At 41.8% G+C, this 18,591-nt stretch overlaps 1 protein-coding gene across 7 annotated transcripts in view; it reads right to left on the reverse strand.

Moving 5' to 3' along the window:
- The window catches only part of elmo1 (engulfment and cell motility 1 (ced-12 homolog, C. elegans)), a 214,486-nt gene that overhangs the window by 39,446 nt on the left and 156,449 nt on the right, over positions 1 to 18,591 (reverse strand). The gene's annotated exons all lie outside the window — the stretch shown is intronic.

Genomic DNA, 18,591 nt, shown 5'->3' on the forward strand with positions numbered 1-18,591 from the left:
ACAGAGTATCGAGTAGAGTGGAGTGGAGGAGAGAGTAGTCAAGAGTAGAGTTGAGAGTAGAGTAGAGAGTACAGTAGAGAGTAGACTAAAGAGTAGAGTAGAGAGTAGTGTTGAGAGTAGAGTAGAGTAGAGTAAAGAGTAGAGAGTAGACTAAAAAGTAGAGTAGAGAGTAGAGTAAAGAGTAGAGTAGAGTAGAGAGTAGAGAGTAGAGTAGAGAGTAGACTAAAGAGTAGACTAAAGAGTAGAGAAGACTAAAGAGTAGAGTAGACTAAAGAGTAGAGTAGACTAAAGAGTAGAGTAGACTAAAGAGTAGAGTAGAGAGTAGACTAACGAGTAGAGTAGAGAGTAGACTAAAGAGTAGAGTAGAGAGGAGAGTAGACTAAAAAGTAGAGTAGAGAGTATAGTAAAGTAGAGAGTAGACTAGAGTAGAGTAGAGTAAAGAGTAGAGAGTAGACTAAAAAGTAGAGTAGAGAGTAGAGTAAAGTAGAGAGTAGAGTAAAAGAGTAGACTAAAGAGTAGAGTAGAAAGTAGACTAGAGAGTAGAGTAGATAGTAGAGTAAATAGTAAAGTATAGTAAAGAGTAGTATAGAGAGAAAAGAGTAGAGAGCAGAGTAGAGAGTAATGAGTATATTAAAGAGTGTAGAGTAGAGAGTAGAGTAAAGAGTAGAGTAGAGAGTAGACTAGAGAGTGTAGAGTAGAGAGTTAAGAGTAGAGTGTAGAGTAGAGAGTAGAGTGCAGAGTAGAGTGTAGAGAAGAGAGTTAAGAGTAGAGTGTAGACTAATGAGTATAAAGTAAAGAGTAGAGTAAATAGTAGAGAGTATAGTAAAGAGTAGTGTAGAGTAGTAAGAGTAGAGAGTAAAGAGTATATTAAAGAGTGTAGAGTAGAGAGTAGAGTAGAGAGTAAAGAGTATATTAAAGAGTGTAGAGTTAAGAGTAGAGAGTAAAGAGTATATTAAAGAGTGTAGAGTAGAGAGTAGAGTAGAGAGTAAAGAGTATATTAAAGAGTGTAGAGTTAAGAGTAGAGAGTAAAGAGTATATTAAAGAGTGTAGAGTAGAGAGTAGAGTAGAGAGTAAAGAGTATATTAAAGAGTGTAGAGTAGAGAGTAGAGTAGAGAGCACAGAGTATGCTAAAGAGTGTGGGGTAGATAGCATACTGAAAAGTAGAATGTAGAGTAGAGAGTAGAGTAAATTGTATACTAAAGAGTAGAGTGTAGAGTAGAGAGTATAGAGTAAAGAGTAGAGTGTAGAGTATAGAGTAGAGTAAAAAGTAGAGAGTATAGAGTAAAGAGTAGAGTGTAAAGTATAGAGTAGAGTAAAAAGTAGAGAGTAGAGAGTAGAGTAAAGAGTAGAGTGTAAAGAGTAGAGTGTAGAGTAGAGTAAAGAGTAGAATAAAGAGTAGAGTGTAGAGTAGAGAGTAGAGTGTAGAGTGTACAGCAGAGTAGAGAGTATAGAGTAGAGAAACGTGTAGAGTACAGAGTAAAGAGTAAATTAGAATACAGAGTAAAGAGTAGAGAGTATAGCGTAAATAGAGTATAGAGTAGAGTAAAAAGTAGAGAGTAGAGTAAAGAGTAGAGTAGAGGGTAAAGAGTAGAGTGTAGAGTAGAGTAAAGAATAGAATAAAGAGTAGAGTGTAGAGTAGAGTAGACTGGAGAAGAGAGTAGACTAAAGACTAGAGTAGACTAAAGAGTTTTCTAGAGAGTAGACTAGAGAAGAGAGTAGACTAAAGAGTAGACTAGAGAGTAGACTAGAGAGTAGACTAGAGAGTAGACTAGAGAGTAGACTAGAGAGTAGACTAGACTAGAGAGTAGACTAAAGAGTAGAGTAAAGAGTAGACTAGAGAGTAGAGTAGAGAGTAGACTAGAGAAGAGAGTAGACTAGAGAAGAGAGTAGACTAGAGAGTAGACTAGAGAGTAGACTAGAGAGTAGACTAGACTAGAGAGTAGACTAAAGAGTAGAGTAGAGAGTAGACTAGAGAGTAGACTAGAGAGTAGACTAGAAAAGAGAGTAGAGAGTAGACTAAAGAGTAAGGTAGAGAGTAGACTAGAGAGTAGACTAGAGAGTAGACTAAAGAAGAGAGTAGACTAGAGAGTAGACTAAAGAGTAGACTAAAGAGTAGACTAGAGAGTAGACTAGAGAGTAGAGTAGAGTAGAGAGTAGACTAAAGAGTAGAGAGTAGACTAGAGAGTAGACTAAAGAGTAGACTAAAGAGTAGACTAAAGAGTAGCCTAAAGAGTATAGTAGAGAGTAGAATAGAGAGTAGACTAGAGAGTAGACTAAAGAGTAGAGAGTAGACTAGAGAGTAGACTAAAGAGTAGACTAGAGAGTAGACTAGAGAGTAGACTAACGAGTAGAGTAGAGAGTAGAGAAGAGAGTACACTAAAGAGTAGACTAAAGAGTAGACTAGAGAGTAGACTAAAGAGTAGAGAGTAGACTAAAGAGTAGAGAGTAGACTAGAGAGTAGACTAAAGAGTAGACTAAAGAGTAGACTAAAGAGTAGCCTAAAGAGTATAGTAGAGAGTAGAATAGAGAGTAGACTAGAGAGTAGACTAAAGAGTAGAGAGTAGACTAGAGAGTAGACTAAAGAGTAGACTAGAGAGTAGACTAACGAGTAGAGTAGAGAGTAGACTAGAGAAGAGAGTACACTAAAGAGTAGACTAAAGAGTAGACTAGAGAGTAGAGAGTAGACTAGAGAAGAGAGTACACTAAAGAGTAGACTAAAGAGTACACTAAAGAGTAGAGTAGAGAGTAGAGAGTAGACTAAAGAGTAGAGAGTAGACTAGAGAGTAGACTAAAGAGTAGACTAGAGAGTAGACTAGAGAGTAGACTAGAGAGTAGACTAGAGAGTAGACTAGACTAGAGAGTAGACTAAAGAGTAGAGTAGAGAGTAGACTAGAGAGTAGAGTAGAGAGTAGACTAGAGAAGAGAGTAGACTAGAGAAGAGAGTAGACTAGAGAGTAGACTAGAGAGTAGACTAGAGAGTAGACTAGACTAGAGAGTAGACTAAAGAGTAGAGTAGAGAGTAGACTAGAGAGTAGACTAGAGAGTAGACTAGAAAAGAGAGTAGAGAGTAGACTAAAGAGTAAGGTAGAGAGTAGACTAGAGAGTAGACTAGAGAGTAGACTAAAGAAGAGAGTAGACTAGAGAGTAGACTAAAGAGTAGACTAAAGAGTAGACTAGAGAGTAGACTAGAGAGTAGAGTAGAGTAGAGAGTAGACTAAAGAGTAGAGAGTAGACTAGAGAGTAGACTAAAGAGTAGACTAAAGAGTAGACTAAAGAGTAGCCTAAAGAGTATAGTAGAGAGTAGAATAGAGAGTAGACTAGAGAGTAGACTAAAGAGTAGAGAGTAGACTAGAGAGTAGACTAAAGAGTAGACTAGAGAGTAGACTAGAGAGTAGACTAACGAGTAGAGTAGAGAGTAGAGAAGAGAGTACACTAAAGAGTAGACTAAAGAGTAGACTAGAGAGTAGACTAGAGTAGAGAGTAGACTAAAGAGTAGAGAGTAGACTAGAGAGTAGACTAAAGAGTAGACTAAAGAGTAGACTAAAGAGTAGCCTAAAGAGTATAGTAGAGAGTAGAATAGAGAGTAGACTAGAGAGTAGACTAAAGAGTAGAGAGTAGACTAGAGAGTAGACTAAAGAGTAGACTAGAGAGTAGACTAACGAGTAGAGTAGAGAGTAGACTAGAGAAGAGAGTACACTAAAGAGTAGACTAAAGAGTAGACTAGAGAGTAGAGAGTAGACTAGAGAAGAGAGTACACTAAAGAGTAGACTAAAGAGTACACTAAAGAGTAGAGTAGAGAGTAGAGAGTAGACTAAAGAGTAGAGAGTAGACTAGAGAGTAGACTAAAGAGTAGAGTAGAGAGTAGACTAGAGAGTAGAGTAGAGAGTAGACTAGAGAAGAGAGTACACTAAAGAGTAGAGTAGAGAGTAGACTAGAGAAGAGAGTACACTAAAGAGTAGAGTAGAGAGTAGACTAGAGAAGAGAGTACACTAAAGAGTAGAGTAGAGAGTAGAGAGTAGACTAAAGAGTAGAGAGTAGACTAAAGAGTAGAGTAGAGAGTAGACTAGAGAGTAGACTAAAGCGTAGACTAGAGAAGAGAGTAGAGTAGAGAGTAGACTAAAGAGTAGACTAGAGAGTAGACTAGAGAAGAGAGTAGACTAAAGAGTAGACTAGAGAGTAGACTAGAGAAGAGAGTAGACTAAAGAGTAGAGTAGAGAGTAGACTAAAGAGTAGAGTAGAGAGTAGACTAGAGAGTAGACTAGAGAGTAGAGTAGAGATTAGAGTAGAGAGTAGACTAAATAGTAAAGAGTAGACTAGAGAGTAGACTAGAGCGTAGACTAAAGAGTAGACTAACGAGTAGACTAACGAGTCGACTAACGAGTCGACTAACGAGTCGACTAACGAGTCGACTAACGAGTAGACTAACGAGTAGACTAACGAGTAGACTAACGAGTAGACTAACGAGTAGACTAACGAGTAGACTAGAGACTAGAGAGTAGACTAGAGACTAGAGAGTAGACTAAAGAGTAGAGTAGACTAAAGAGTAGACTAAAGAGTAGACTAAAGAGTAGACTAGAGAGTAGACTAGAGAGTAGAGTAGGATGGGATGTGGTTGTGGTTGTGTTACATTTTAGATCTGAAATCAAAATCTGGTCTTGATGGAAAAGAAGATTCTGATTTAAAAAGACATCTATTTAAAAAATAATATGAATGCATGAAACCCTTGCCTGTCTTTGTAAGGCAACCTCACATTCATACCAGACACAACTAATCAATACAATCATTGTTATGATAATTATTGGGTGAGACTGCTGCTTGTAGGTTCTGCTACAGGGAACATGCATACTGGGTTCTGCTATAGGGAACATGCATACTGGGTTCTGCTACAGGGAACATGCATACTGGGTTCTGCTACAGGGAACATGCATACTGGGTTCTGCTACAGGGAACATGCATACTGGGTTCTGCTATAGGGAATATGCATACTGGGTTCTGCTACAGGGAACATGCATACTGGGTTCTGTTACAGGGAACATGTCTACTGGGTTCTGCTATAGGGAACATGCATACTGGGTTCTGCTACAGGGAACATGCATACTGGGTTCTGCTACAGGGAACATGCATACTGGGTTCTGCTACAGGGAACATGCATACTGGGTTCTGCTACAGGGAACATGCATACTGGGTTCTGCTACAGGGAACATGAATACTGGGTTCTGCTACAGGGAACATGAATACTGGGTTCTGCTACAGGGAACATGAATACTGGGTTCTGCTACAGGGAATATGCATACTGGGTTCTGCTACAGGGAACATGCATACTGGGATCTGCTACAGGGAACATGCATACTGGGTTCTGCTACAGGGAACTTGCATACTGGGTTCTGCTACAGGGAACATGCATACTGGGTTCTGCTACAGGGAACATGCATACTGGGTTCTGCTATAGGGAACATGCATACTGGGTTCTGCTATAGGGAACAGGCATACTGGGTTCTGCTATAGGGAACAAGCATACTGGGTTCTGCTACAGGGAACATGCATACTGGGTTCTGCTATAGGGAACATGCATACTGCTCTAGTCTATGCCTTCTATGACTCACAGACAAACCATGGATGTCACCCATGGTCAAATGATTACACAAGACAAACAGAAGGGCCATGTCCAGAATGACCACCGGTAACATGCTCAGAACCATCTCTAAATAGAACTCTGCTCCACATGTTTCTGTGTCATAAGGATGGCAATGGCTATATGTGCTGATGGGTACATTATGACTGACTTATTTAGGGAATGGTAAGCTATAGTAAAGTATTTCTATTTATTATGGATCCCCATTAGCTGCTGCTCTTCCTGGGGTCTTGCAAAATAAAGGCAGTTATACAATTTAAAACATTACAATACATTCACAACACATTTCACAACACATTAAGTGTGTGCCCTCAGGCCCCTACTCTACTACCACATATCTACAACACAAAATCCATGTGTACGTGTGTGTGTAGTGCGTATGTTATCGTGTGTGTGTATGCATGTTCTGTGCCTGTTTGTGTTGCGTCACAATCCCCACTGTTCCAAAGGTGTATTTGTATCTGTTTTTAAATCTAATTTTACGGCTGGCATGAGTTACTTGATATGGAATAGTCCCATGTAGTCATGGCTCTATGTAGTACTGTATGCCTCCCATAGTCTGTTCTGGACTTGGGGACTGTGAAGAGACATCTGGTGGCATGTCTTGTGGGGTATGCATGGGTGTCCGAGCTGTGTGCCAATAGTTCAAACAGACAGCTCGGTGCATTCAATATGTCAATTACAAATACAAGATGTGATGAAGTCAATCTATCCTCCACTTTCAGCCAGGAGAGATTGACATGGATATTATTAATACCAGCTCTCTGTGTACATCCAAGAGCCAATCGTGCTGCCCTGTTCTGAGCCAATGGCAATTTTCCTAAGTCCCTCTTTGTGGTACCTGACCACACGACTGAACAGAAGTTCAGGTGCGACCAAACTAGGGCCTCTAGGATCTGCCTTGTTGATAGTGTTGTTAAGAAGGCAGAACAGCGCTTTATTATGGACAGACTTCTCCCCATCTTAGCTACTGTTGTATCAACAGTTTACAATCCTGGGTTACTCCAAGCAGTTTAGTCACCTCAACTTTGCTCAATTTCAACATTATTTATTACAAGATTTAGTTGAGGTTTAGGGTTTAGTGAATGATTTGTCTCAAATACAATGCTTTTAGTTTCAAATATTTAGGACTAACTTATTCCTTGCCACCCATTCTGAAACTAACTGCAGCTCTTTGTTAAGTGTTGAAGTCATTTCAGTCGCTGTAGTAGCTGACGTGTATAGTGTTGAGTCATCTGCATACATAGACACACTGGCTTTACTCAAAGCCAGTGGCATGTCGTTAGTAAAGACTGAAAAAAGTAAGGGGCCTAGACAGCTGCCCTGGGGAATTCCTGATTCTACCTGTGTTCTGTTAGCCAGTTAACACTTTATCCACAATATAGCAGGGGGATGTAAAGCCATAACACATACGTTTTTCCAGCAGCAGACTATGATCGATAAGGTCTAAAGCTGCACTGAAGCCTAACAAAACAGCCCCCAAAAATCTTTTATCAATTTCTCTCAGCCAAATCATCAGTAATTTGTGTAAGTGCTGTGCTTGTTGAATGTCCTTCCCTATAAGCGTGCTGAAAGTCTGTTGTCAATTTGTTTACTTTAAAATAGCATTGTATCTGGTTTAACACAATTTCTTTTTTTTTTTTTTTTTTTTTTTTACATTGTCTTCCAACGCCCCTGGGATAATGTACTTTGCTGAAGCATTATGACAACTCAGCGAGACGATGGTAGGGATTAAATGAGCTGTGCTTGGGTCATTGATAAGTTATTGTCTCAACACAGCCTTATAATTCTGTGAAATGATCCAGGAACCAAAGTGATTTGGTTGGATACCATTCTCCTTATAATACGAGCTTTGTTTCCAGAAGGTATCAAAATTGTCAATAAATATTACACCCACAGAGCTGCAATATTCTTGTAGTCAGTTATGGAGGGCTAAAAGTCTCCTGAACCGCTCAATGACACGATTTAGGGAGGGCAGAGGGACAGATATTATAGTAATTGTAGGCTACAGTATTTCTAATTTTCTTCCATTAATTTGCTCTCATTCCTGGCATGTTTAGGACGTGTAGATCAGCAGCTGTATCCCTGAAGTGACCTTCAACATCCCTGCTCCTCAATACTTCATCCACTGAATCAAAGCTTCATTCAGGTAGGATACATAGTGGCAACAATGGAGTTGGGTTGGGTATAGTCATGGTAGGCTACAGTATTTCTCACAATCTTGTATTTTGACTGGAATTGTGTTGGTCATTGTGAAATAATGCAGCAGTTCAAAATAGTTGTGCAAAATACTTTACTCAGAGTTGTATATGTTATTATTTGTATTATTTTGATATTTTTTTTGTTCTTAGTAACGTGAATAAGACTTAACCTTTACTTCATACCCATCCCGGATCCGGGAGCATCCTCATCAAAAAAGCTGACTAGCATAGCCTAGCCTAACGGGACAGGGATATCATATAATATAATTTCATGAAATCACAAGTCCAATACAGAAAATGAAAGATAAACATCTTGTGAATCCAGCCATCATTTCCGATTTTTAAAATGTTTTACAGCGAAAACACAATATGTATTTATATTAGCTCACTACAGTAGCCAAACACACAACGCAATTTACTCCCCGCCAAAATAGCTTGCACAAAACCGACAAAATATAGATAAAATGAATCACTAACCTTGAACAACTTCATCAGATGACAGTCTTATAACATCATGTTATACAATACATTTATGTTTTGTTCGAAAATGTGCATATTTAGAGCTGCAAATCGTGGTTATACATTGTGAATACGTAGCAACGATTCACCAGAATGTCCGGAGATATTTTGGACACTCACCTAATCTGACCAAAGAACTCATCATAAACTTTACATAAAAATACTTGTTGTATGGCAAATGAAAGATACACTGGTTCTTAATGCAACCGCTGTGTTAGATTTTAAAAATAACTTCACCACAACATATAGCATGCGTTATTGTGAGACAGCGCTCACCAACACGGCGGAGAATAGGAGTCAACATATTACACAGAAATACGAAATAACATCATAAATGTTGTCTTACTTTTGCTGTTCTTCCATCAGAATGTTGTGCAAGGAGTCCTAGGTCCAGAATAAATCGTTGTTTGGTTTTAGAATGTCCATTTCTTCTGTCGAATTAGCAACTTTTGCTAGCCATGTCGAGCTCACGTGTCCATCATCTCTTGACGCATGGAACAAAAAAATCCAAAATTCCCAATAAACGTTGAATAAACTGATCAAACTCGGTTGAAAAATCCTACTTTATGATGTTTTTCTCATATGTATCAAATAAAATCAGAGCCGGAGCAATTCGCCGTGTATACCGAACGCTCTTCAGAAGACAATGTCGAGGTCCCCCGCGCGCCGTCGAAATCAAACAAAATACCGGACCTGCCACTACAAAAGCTCTTATGCGGCCTCAGATCAAGCTAGACACCCCATTCAACCTTCCACTGCCTGTTGACATCTAGTGGAAGGCGTATGAAGTGCATACATATCGATAAATAAAAGCCAGTTGAATAGGCAGGCCCTGAAACAGAGCCTCGTTTTCAGATTTTTCACTTCCTGTATGGAAGTTTGTTGCCAAATGAGTTCTGTTTTACTCACAGATATAATTCAAACAGTTTTAGAAACTTCTGAGTGTTTTCTATCCAATAGTAATAATAATATGCATATTGTATGATCTAGAATAGAGTACGAGGCCGTTTAATTTGGGCACGATTTTTTCCAAAGTGAAAACAGCGCCCCCCTAAGTTAAGCATTTGAAACTAAAATTATTTATTTTTCATTTAATTTTCCATTAAGATGTGGGCATCTATTCCTTTTCTGTAAATAAATGATCTAAGTAATAAATACTCAATGAGTGTATGACCCCGGTTCAGGGGTGCCCTGTTTAATAGTTAGGGCACATGCCCCCCAAAAGATCTGTGAACGACCCTCAGTGACACAGTCTCCTCCTCTTCTCCTGTCTTCACCGTCTACACAAACACCAGGGACATGAGGGATGGTAAGGAGGGAGGAATAATCGATCCTTATTCAATCAAGAATCACTCTCATCTTGTCAAGAGAAAGTGGTGTGTTTGATTGGATATAAAAATTCCTGGCCCCAGAGGTGTGAATGTGAGTGTGTGTGATTCATTCTCTGCAGATTCATGTGTAGCATCAGTTCCGTTGGAGAAGGGTGCCAAAGACAATTGGCCCCGGGGCCTCAAATCTGTGCGTAAACCATGCGTGGGATCATTTCCACGCAGAGCGTGAGATTTATCAATATGAACGTTGCTTGAGAGTGTGCATAAATAATTTACGCACAGCCATGACCATGGGTAGGCATAATGCCAAGTGGTGGAATATGGGAACTAACTGCTTGTCAAGTATAGAATGGCGAAAATATATGTTGAAAATGTGTGAAATTGTGAGAGTAATAATTCAATAATTTTTCGATTTCATTGTATTTCCATTGTGAATTCATGCAACATATCTTGACATGCTTTATAATTTGACCAGATCAGTGCATTTGTTACAATAATCATCCATATAAAGTACAGTCATTTGTTAAATGAGAGGTGCGTGTGAAAGTGAAACCAGGTCATACACAGCTTCAGGAGCCAACAGATGGTTCGTTAATTAAACAAAGTAAATATATAGGACTCTAGAATGCCCTTCAAGCCAATCAGAAACAAGTATTCAACAATGTCATGGTATACAGTGTATTCGGAAAGTATTCAGACCCCTGGACTATGTCCATATTTTGTTCCGTTACAGCCTTATTGTAAAATTGATAAAAGTTTACACACAATACCCCATAATGACAAAGCAAAAACTGGACACTACAAGCTTGGAACACCTGTATTTGGGGAGTTTCTCCCATTCCTCTTCACAGATCCCCTCAAGCTCTGTCAGGTTGGATGGGGAGTGTTGCTGCACAGCTATTTTCAGGTCTCTCCAGAGATGTTCGATCGGGTTCAAGTCCGGGCTCTAGCTGGGCCACGGACATTCAGAGACTTGTCCCGAAGCCACTCCTGTGTTGTCTTGGCTGTGTGCTTAGAGTCGTTGTCCTGTTGGAAGATCAACCTTTGCCCCAAGTCTGATGTCCTGAGCGCTCTGGAGCAGGTTTTCATCAAGGATTTCTCTGTACTTTGCTCCGTTTATCTTTGCCTCGATCCTGACTAGTCTCCCAGTTCCTGCCACTGAAAAGTATCCCCACAGCATGATACTGCCACCACCATGATTCACCATTGGGATGGTGCCAGGTTTCCTCCAGACATTCTGGCCAAAGAGTTCAATCTTGGTTTCATCAGAACAGGGAATCTTGTTTCTCATGGTCTGAGTGTGTTTACTGTAGGTGCCTTTTGGCAAACTCCAAGCGGGCTGTCATGTGCTTTTTACTGAGGTGTAGGCCTGATTGTTGTAGTGCTGCAGAGATGGTTGTGCTATGTTAGAGTGACCGTCAGGTTCTTGGTCACCTCCCTGCCCTTCTCCCATGATTGCCCATTTTGGCCGGGCAGCCAGCTCTAGGAAGAGTTTTGGTGGTTCCAAACTTCTCACATTTAAGAACGATGGAGGCCACTGTGTTCTTGGGGACCTTCAGTGCTGCAGAAAAAGTTTGGTACCCTTTCCCAGATCTGTGCCTTGACACAATTCTGTCTCGGAGCTCTATGGCCAATTCCTTCGACCTCATGGCTTGGTTTTTGCTCTGACATGCACTGTCAACAGTGGGACCTTATATAGACAGGTGTGTGCTTTTCCAAATCATGTCCAATCAATTGAATTACCACAGGTGGACTCCAATTAAGTTGTAGAAATATCTCAAGGATGATCAATGGAAACAGGATGCACCTGAGCTCAATTTCGAGTCTCATAGCAAAGGGTCTGAATACTTATGTAAATAAGGTATTTCTGTTTAAAAATATATATATAAAGTTGCAAACATTTCTAAAAACCTGTTTTCACTGTGTCGTTATGGGGTACTGTGTGTAGATTGCTGAATTTTTTTTATATTTAATCAATTTTATAATAAGGCTGTAACGTAACAAAAATCTGGAAAAAGTCAAGGGGTCTGAATACTTCAGGGATATTTCACAGAAAGCATAAACGGTACATTTATACACTGCTCAAAAAAATAAAGGGAACACTAAAATAACACATCCTAGATCTGAATGAATGAAATATTCTTATTAAATAGTTTTTTCTTTACATAGTTGAAAGTGCTGACAAAATCACACAAAAATTATCAATGGAAATCAAATTTATCAACCCATGGAGGTCTGGATTTGGAGTCACACTCAAAATTAAAGTGGAAAACCACACTACAGGCTGATCCAACTTTGATGTAATGTCCTTAAAACAAGTCAAAATGAGGCTCAGTAGTGTGTGTGGCCTCCACGTGCCTGTATGACCTCCCTACAACGCCTGGGCATGCTCCTGATGAGGTGGAGGGATCTCCTCCCAGACCTGGACTAAAGCATCCGCCAACTCCTGGACAGTCTGTGGTGCAACGTGGCGTTGGTGGATGGAGCGAGACATGATGTCCCAGATGTGCTCAATTGGATTCAGGTCTGGGGAACGGGCGGGCCAGTCCATAGCATCAATGCCTTCCTCTTGCAGAAACTGCTGACACACTCCAGCCACATGAGGTCTAGCATTGTCTTGCATTAGGAGGAACCCAGGGCCAACCGCACCAGCATATGGTCTCACAAGGGGTCTGAGGATCTCATCTCGGTACCTAATGGCAGTCAGGCTACCTCTGGCGAGCACATGGAGGGCTGTGCGGCCCCCCAAAGAAATGCCACCCCACACCATGACTGACCCACCGCCAAACCGGTCATGCTGGAGGATGTTGCAGGAGGCAGAACGTTCTCCACGGCGTCTCCAGACTCTGTCACGTCTGTCACATGTGCTCAGTGTGAACCTGCTTTCATCTGTGAAGAGCACAGGGCGCCAGTGGCGAATTTGCCAATCTTGGTGTTCTCTGGCAAATGCCAAACGTCCTGCACGGTGTTGGGCTGTAAGCACAACCCCCACCTGTGGACGTTGGGCCCTCATACCACCCTCATGGAGTCTGTTTCTGACCGTTTGAGCAGACACATGCACATTTGTGGCCTGCTGGAGGTCATTTTGCAGGGCTCTGGCAGTGCTCCTCCTTGCACAAAGGCGGAGGTAGCGGTCCTGCTGCTGGGTTGTTGCCCGCCTACGGCCTCCTCCACGTCTCCTGATGTACTGGCCTGTCTCCTGGTAGCGCCTCCATGCTCTGGACACTACGCTGACAGACACAGCAAACCTTCTTGCCACAGCTCGCATTGATGTGCCATCCTGGATGAGATGCACTACCTGAGCCACTTGTGTGGGTTGTAGACTCTGTCTCATAATACCACTAGAGTGAAAGCACCGCCAGCATTCAAAAGTGACCAAAACATCAGCCAGGAAGCATAGGAACTGAGAAGTGGTCTGTGGTCACCACCTGCAGAACCACTCCTTTATTAGGGGTGTCTTGCTAATTGCCTATAATTTCCACCTGTTGTCTATTCCATTTGCACAACAGCATGTGAAATTTATTGTCAATCGGTGTTGCTTCCTAAGTGGACAGTTTGATTTCACAGAAGTGTGATTGACTTGGAGTTACATTGTGTTGTTTAAGTGTTCCCTTTATTTTTTTGAGCAGTGTACCAAGTTATTTACACATAATCTGTTCTTATCTGGCTTGAAGGACCATGAAAAAGAGCGCCACATCTTTCGGAGTCCACCCCTATAAGGTGGTTCACTTTCTTTGATGGTTCTGTAAAGGTTTGGTACATCAGCCTTTCTTTCTACACTTTTTTGATGGCTTATCATGCAGGCTAACAAAACCTGAAAGGATCTCTTTGGCATCAGGTCTACAGCAGAGCAATGCTGACCAACACCCAGTATACTGTCTACCAACTGCTCCTGACAAACAGACGCAACCCCAGCACAAGCACTGTCTCAAAATAAATAAAACAGGCAGCCAGCTCACTCCTGGCAAAGGGGAGCGTGGACACTAACATGCTGAATGAGCGCTTATCCCCAATTATAAAGTCACCTTCAGGCAGTATAGTACAGTATACATCCTAATATGACAGGGTGGTACGGAATGGCTGAGAGAAGAGTATAGGGGGGAATACATCACAGGGCTTTGTGAGATGGTGAGATAGGCCTGGTAATGCTGACCAAAGTTGTCAAAAAAACACATACAGACTGTGCCGTTTCAGGAGAGATGGGTTACTGCCTTCACTGCAATGTTACACAACTGGTGTGCGTCCCAAATGGCACCCTATTCTCCATATAGTGCACTACTTAGTGACCAGAGCACTATATAGCGAATAGGATGCCATTTGGGACACAGACAATGACTCACACCCTGATGCTTCAAAACAAGACAGGGTGTTGAAGCTACAGTGGAGCTTGGTGGTTAGTCAATACTGTACAAAACTACAACAAATAATACATCTAGTCCGACAGTCATTTGAGGATCTTCTGAAAACAGCAAGTCTACCAGCAAGTCTACCATACAGGAACAAGGGAATGTTCATGTGATGCTGTGATAGAATACTGGTCTGATTGGCTTGGGTTTCCAATATCACCACGCAAGTTTACATTTTCTTTGCAATCCGACAGTCCGTCAAAGAAACCCACAGAGACCGTGACTGAATCAGACTTCTTCAGACACAGTGACTGAATCAGACTTCTTCAGACACAGTGACTGAATCAGACTTCTTCAGAAGTGTGTGTTGAAAATAAATGTTTTTATCTGAATAAAACAGCACCGTCTGCCTGTTACTGAAGCCAGGATTTAAATGAGCAGTGAGACCAACTGATGGAGGAATCCAATGTGTATTTCATGTCAGACAACAACAATGAATAATTTAATTTGAAAGCCTGGGCGATGAGCTCACTCCCACCACTCAAAATCACTCCTAAAATAATGCACACCTCGAGGAAAACTAATCTGGGGAGACAACACATCTGTGACACTGATCCTCAACACTGGGGCCCCTCAGAGGTGCGTGCTTAGTCCCCTCCTGTACTCCCTGTTCACCCACAACTGCGTGGCCAAGCACGACTCCAACACCATCATTAAGTTTGTTGACGACACAACAGTTGTAGGCCTAATAACCGATAAACGATGAGACAGCCAACAGGGAGGAAGTCAGAGACCTGGCAGTGTGGTGCCAGGACAACAACCTCTCCCTCAATGTGAGCAAGACAAAGAAGCTGATCGTGGACTACAGGAAAAGGAGGGCCAAACAGGCCCCCATTAACATCGACAGGGCGGGTCGAGAGTTTCTAGTTCCTTGGTGTCCACATCAACAAACTATCATGGTCCAAACACACCAAGACAGTCGTGAAGAGGGCACGACGTTGCCTTTTCCCCCTCAGGAGACTGAAAAGATTTGGCATGGGTCCCCAGATCCTCAAAAGGTTCTACAGCTGCATCATTGAGAGCATCCTGACTGGTTGCCTGGTATGGCAACTGATCGGCATCCGACCGTAAGGCGCTACAGAGGGTAGTGTGTGCGGCCCAGTACATCACTGGGGCCAAGCTTCCTGCCATCAGGACCAATATATATTGGGCGGTGTCAGAGGAATGCCCCAAAAATTGTCAAAGACTCCAGTCACCCAAGTCATAGACCGGTCTCTCTGCTACCATGCGGCTAGCGGTACCGGAGCGCCAAGTCTAGGTCCAAAAGGCTCCTTAACAGCTTCTACCCCTAAGCCATAAGCCTGAACAATTAATCAAATGGTCAGCCAGACTATTTGCATTGTCTGCTGCTACTCACTGTTTATTATCTATGCATAGTCACTTTACCCCTACCTACATGTACAAATTACCTCGACTAACCTGTATCCCAGCACATTGACTCGGTACCGGTACCCCCTGTATGTAGCCTCGTTATTGTTATGTAATCTTATTGTGTTACTTTTTATTTAGCAAATATTTTCTTAACTCTATTTCTTGAACTGCATTGTTGGTTAAGGACTTGTAAGTAAGCATTTCACGGTATTCGGCGCATGTGACAAATAAAATTTGATTTGATTTGACATTGAGAAATGCATTTCCACGGTTGCTTCCCAAATGACACCCTATTCCCTTTGTAGTGCACTACTTTTGATGGGCTTTAGTAAAAGGTAGTGTACTATGTAGGGAATATGGTGCCATTTGGGACGCAACATGACTATGCATCTTAATCAACTTTTGCACATTGAGCTTGGCTTTATATAGGCATTACAGCAGCGCCTTCATTATAAAAACTTCCATGCAGTACGCAAGCCAAGCCTTATGATGTGTGATTATCATAATTGTAATTGCATTACTGCCCAACACCGTGATAAGTCCAGACTAGAACCCACCCCTCCACATGAAATAGTGACATCACAAACTCTTACAGAAGTCACATGCTTTCTTATTCCTGTACATTATAATTAAGCAGTAAGGCCCGAGGGTGTGTGGTATATGGTCAATATACCACACCTAAGGACTGTTCTTACGCACAATGCAGCTCAGAGTGCCTGGATACAGCCCTTAGCCGTGGTATATTGGCCATATTCCACGAACCCCAGAGGTGCCTTATTGCTATTAGAAACTGGTTACAAACATAATTAGAGCAGTAAAAATAAATGTTTTGTCATACGGTCTGATATACCACAGCTGTCAGCCAATCAGCATTCAGGGCTCGAACCACCCAGTTTATAATTACATTTTAGTCATTTAGCTGATGCTCTTATCCAGAGCATCATAGGCCTTTACATTCGTACCAGTATACGGGTTGAAAATGGCAGTTGGGCACTGATAAACCTCTAAATTGGAACGCAGTGGCTGTACAGTAAGTAACATGCTATACATGACGTCAGAGCTCTGGCTCTGCGCTTCACAGCTCTGTATGGGTCTTGACTGACAAATTACGAGGACTCTGTGTGTTTTGAAAGATGAAATGTTGAGGATTATAATGATTACTGCTTTGATGTCATAAAAGAAAACCAAACACCCGTGAGTCCAAATGTGCACTTCACATTTCCATATCATAAAACTCAAGTCAGATACAGTGTCAATGTTTATGATCACTATGTTTGATGTACAGTTACAAGATGACATGGCGTTATACCCTGGCTTGTCCTGAACAGAATGAACCTGTTTGTGGTATTGTGAAGAAAATGTACTGCAGCACACACACCTGAATGCACTCATATCTACTTTCTATGCGCACCAAAATTACAAATCGGTTTCCCTGAATTGCATTGTGAAAGCCTAACAATATATTATCGTATTTTATAACTTAGCTAGTCATGTTGCTAATAGAACCGGCTTTCAAATTATGCCCACTTGACCCAGATTACTTAAAAAACAACAGTAATTATGTGATGGCGGTGATGCAGGGTTGTGTTCCAATCAAAACAACAGTAATTATGTGATGGCGGTGATGCAGGGTTGTGTTCCAATCAAAACAACAGTAATTATGTGATGGCGGTGATGCAGGGTTGTGTTCCAATCAAAACAACAGTAATTATGTGATGGCGGTGATGCAGGGTTGTGTTCCAATCAAAACAACAGTAATTATGTGATGGCGGTGATGCAGGGTTGTGTTCCAATCAAAACAACAGTAATTATGTGATGGCGGTGATGCAGGGTTGTGTTCCAATCAAAACAACAGTAATTATGTGATGGCGGGGATGCAGGGTTGTGTTCCAATCAAAACAACAGTAATTATGTGATGGCGGTGATGCAGGGTTGTGTTCCAATCAAAACAACAGTAATTACAGTGGGGAGAACAAGTATTTGATACACTGCCGATATTGCAGGTTTTCCTACTTACAAAGCATGTAGAGGTCTGTAATTTTTATCATAGGTACACTTCAACTGTGAGAGACGGAATCTAAAACAAAAATCCAGAAAATCACATTGTATGATTTTTAAGTAATTAATTTGCATTTTATTGCATGACATAAGTATTTGATAACCTACCAACCAGTAAGAATTCCGGCTCTCACAGACCTGTTAGTTTTTCTTTAAGAAGCCCTCCTGTTCTCCACTCATTACCTGTATTAACTGCACCTGTTTGAACTCGTTACCTGTATAAAAGACACCTGTCCACAACCTCAATCAAACAGACTCCAACCTCTCCACAATGGCCAAGACCAGAGAGCTGTGTAAGGATATCAGGGTTAAATTGTAGACCTGCACAAGGCTGGGATGGGCTACAGGACAATAGGCAAGCAGCTTGGTGAGAAGGCAACAACTGTTGGCGCAATTATTAGAAAATGGAAGAAGTTCAAGATGATGGTCAATCACCCTCGGTCTGGGGCTCCATGCAAGATCTCACCTCGTGGGGCATCAATGATCATGAGGAAGGTGAGGGATCAGCCAGAACTACACGGCAGGACCTGGTCAATGACCTGAAGAGAGCTGGGACCACAGTCTCAAAGAAAACCATTAGTAACACACTACGCCGTCATGGATTAAAATCCTGCAGCGCACGCAAGGTCCCCCTGCTCAAGCCAGCGCATGTCCAGGCCCGTCTGAAGTTTGCCAATGACCATCTGGATGATCCAGAGGAGGAATGGGAGAAGGTCATGTGGTCTGTTGAGACAAAAATATAGCTTTTTGGTCTAAACTCCACTCGCCGTGTTTGGAGGAAGAAGAAGGATGAGTACAACCCCAAGATCACCATCCCAACCGTGAAGCATGGAGGTGGAAACATCATTCTTTGGGGATGCTTTTCTGTAAAGGGGACAGGACGACTGCACCGTATTGAGGGGAGGATGGATGGGGCCATGTATCGCGAGATCTTGGCCAACAACCTCCTTCCCTCAGTAAGAGCATTGAAGATGGGTCGTGGCTGGGTCTTCCAGCATGACAACGACCCGAAACACACAGCCAGGGCAACTAAGGAGTGGCTCCATAAGAAGCATCTCAAGGTCCTGGAGTGG

Source organism: Salvelinus alpinus, chromosome 29, assembly GCF_045679555.1.
Source record: "Salvelinus alpinus chromosome 29, SLU_Salpinus.1, whole genome shotgun sequence".
NCBI classification, from domain to species: domain Eukaryota; kingdom Metazoa; phylum Chordata; class Actinopteri; order Salmoniformes; family Salmonidae; genus Salvelinus; species Salvelinus alpinus.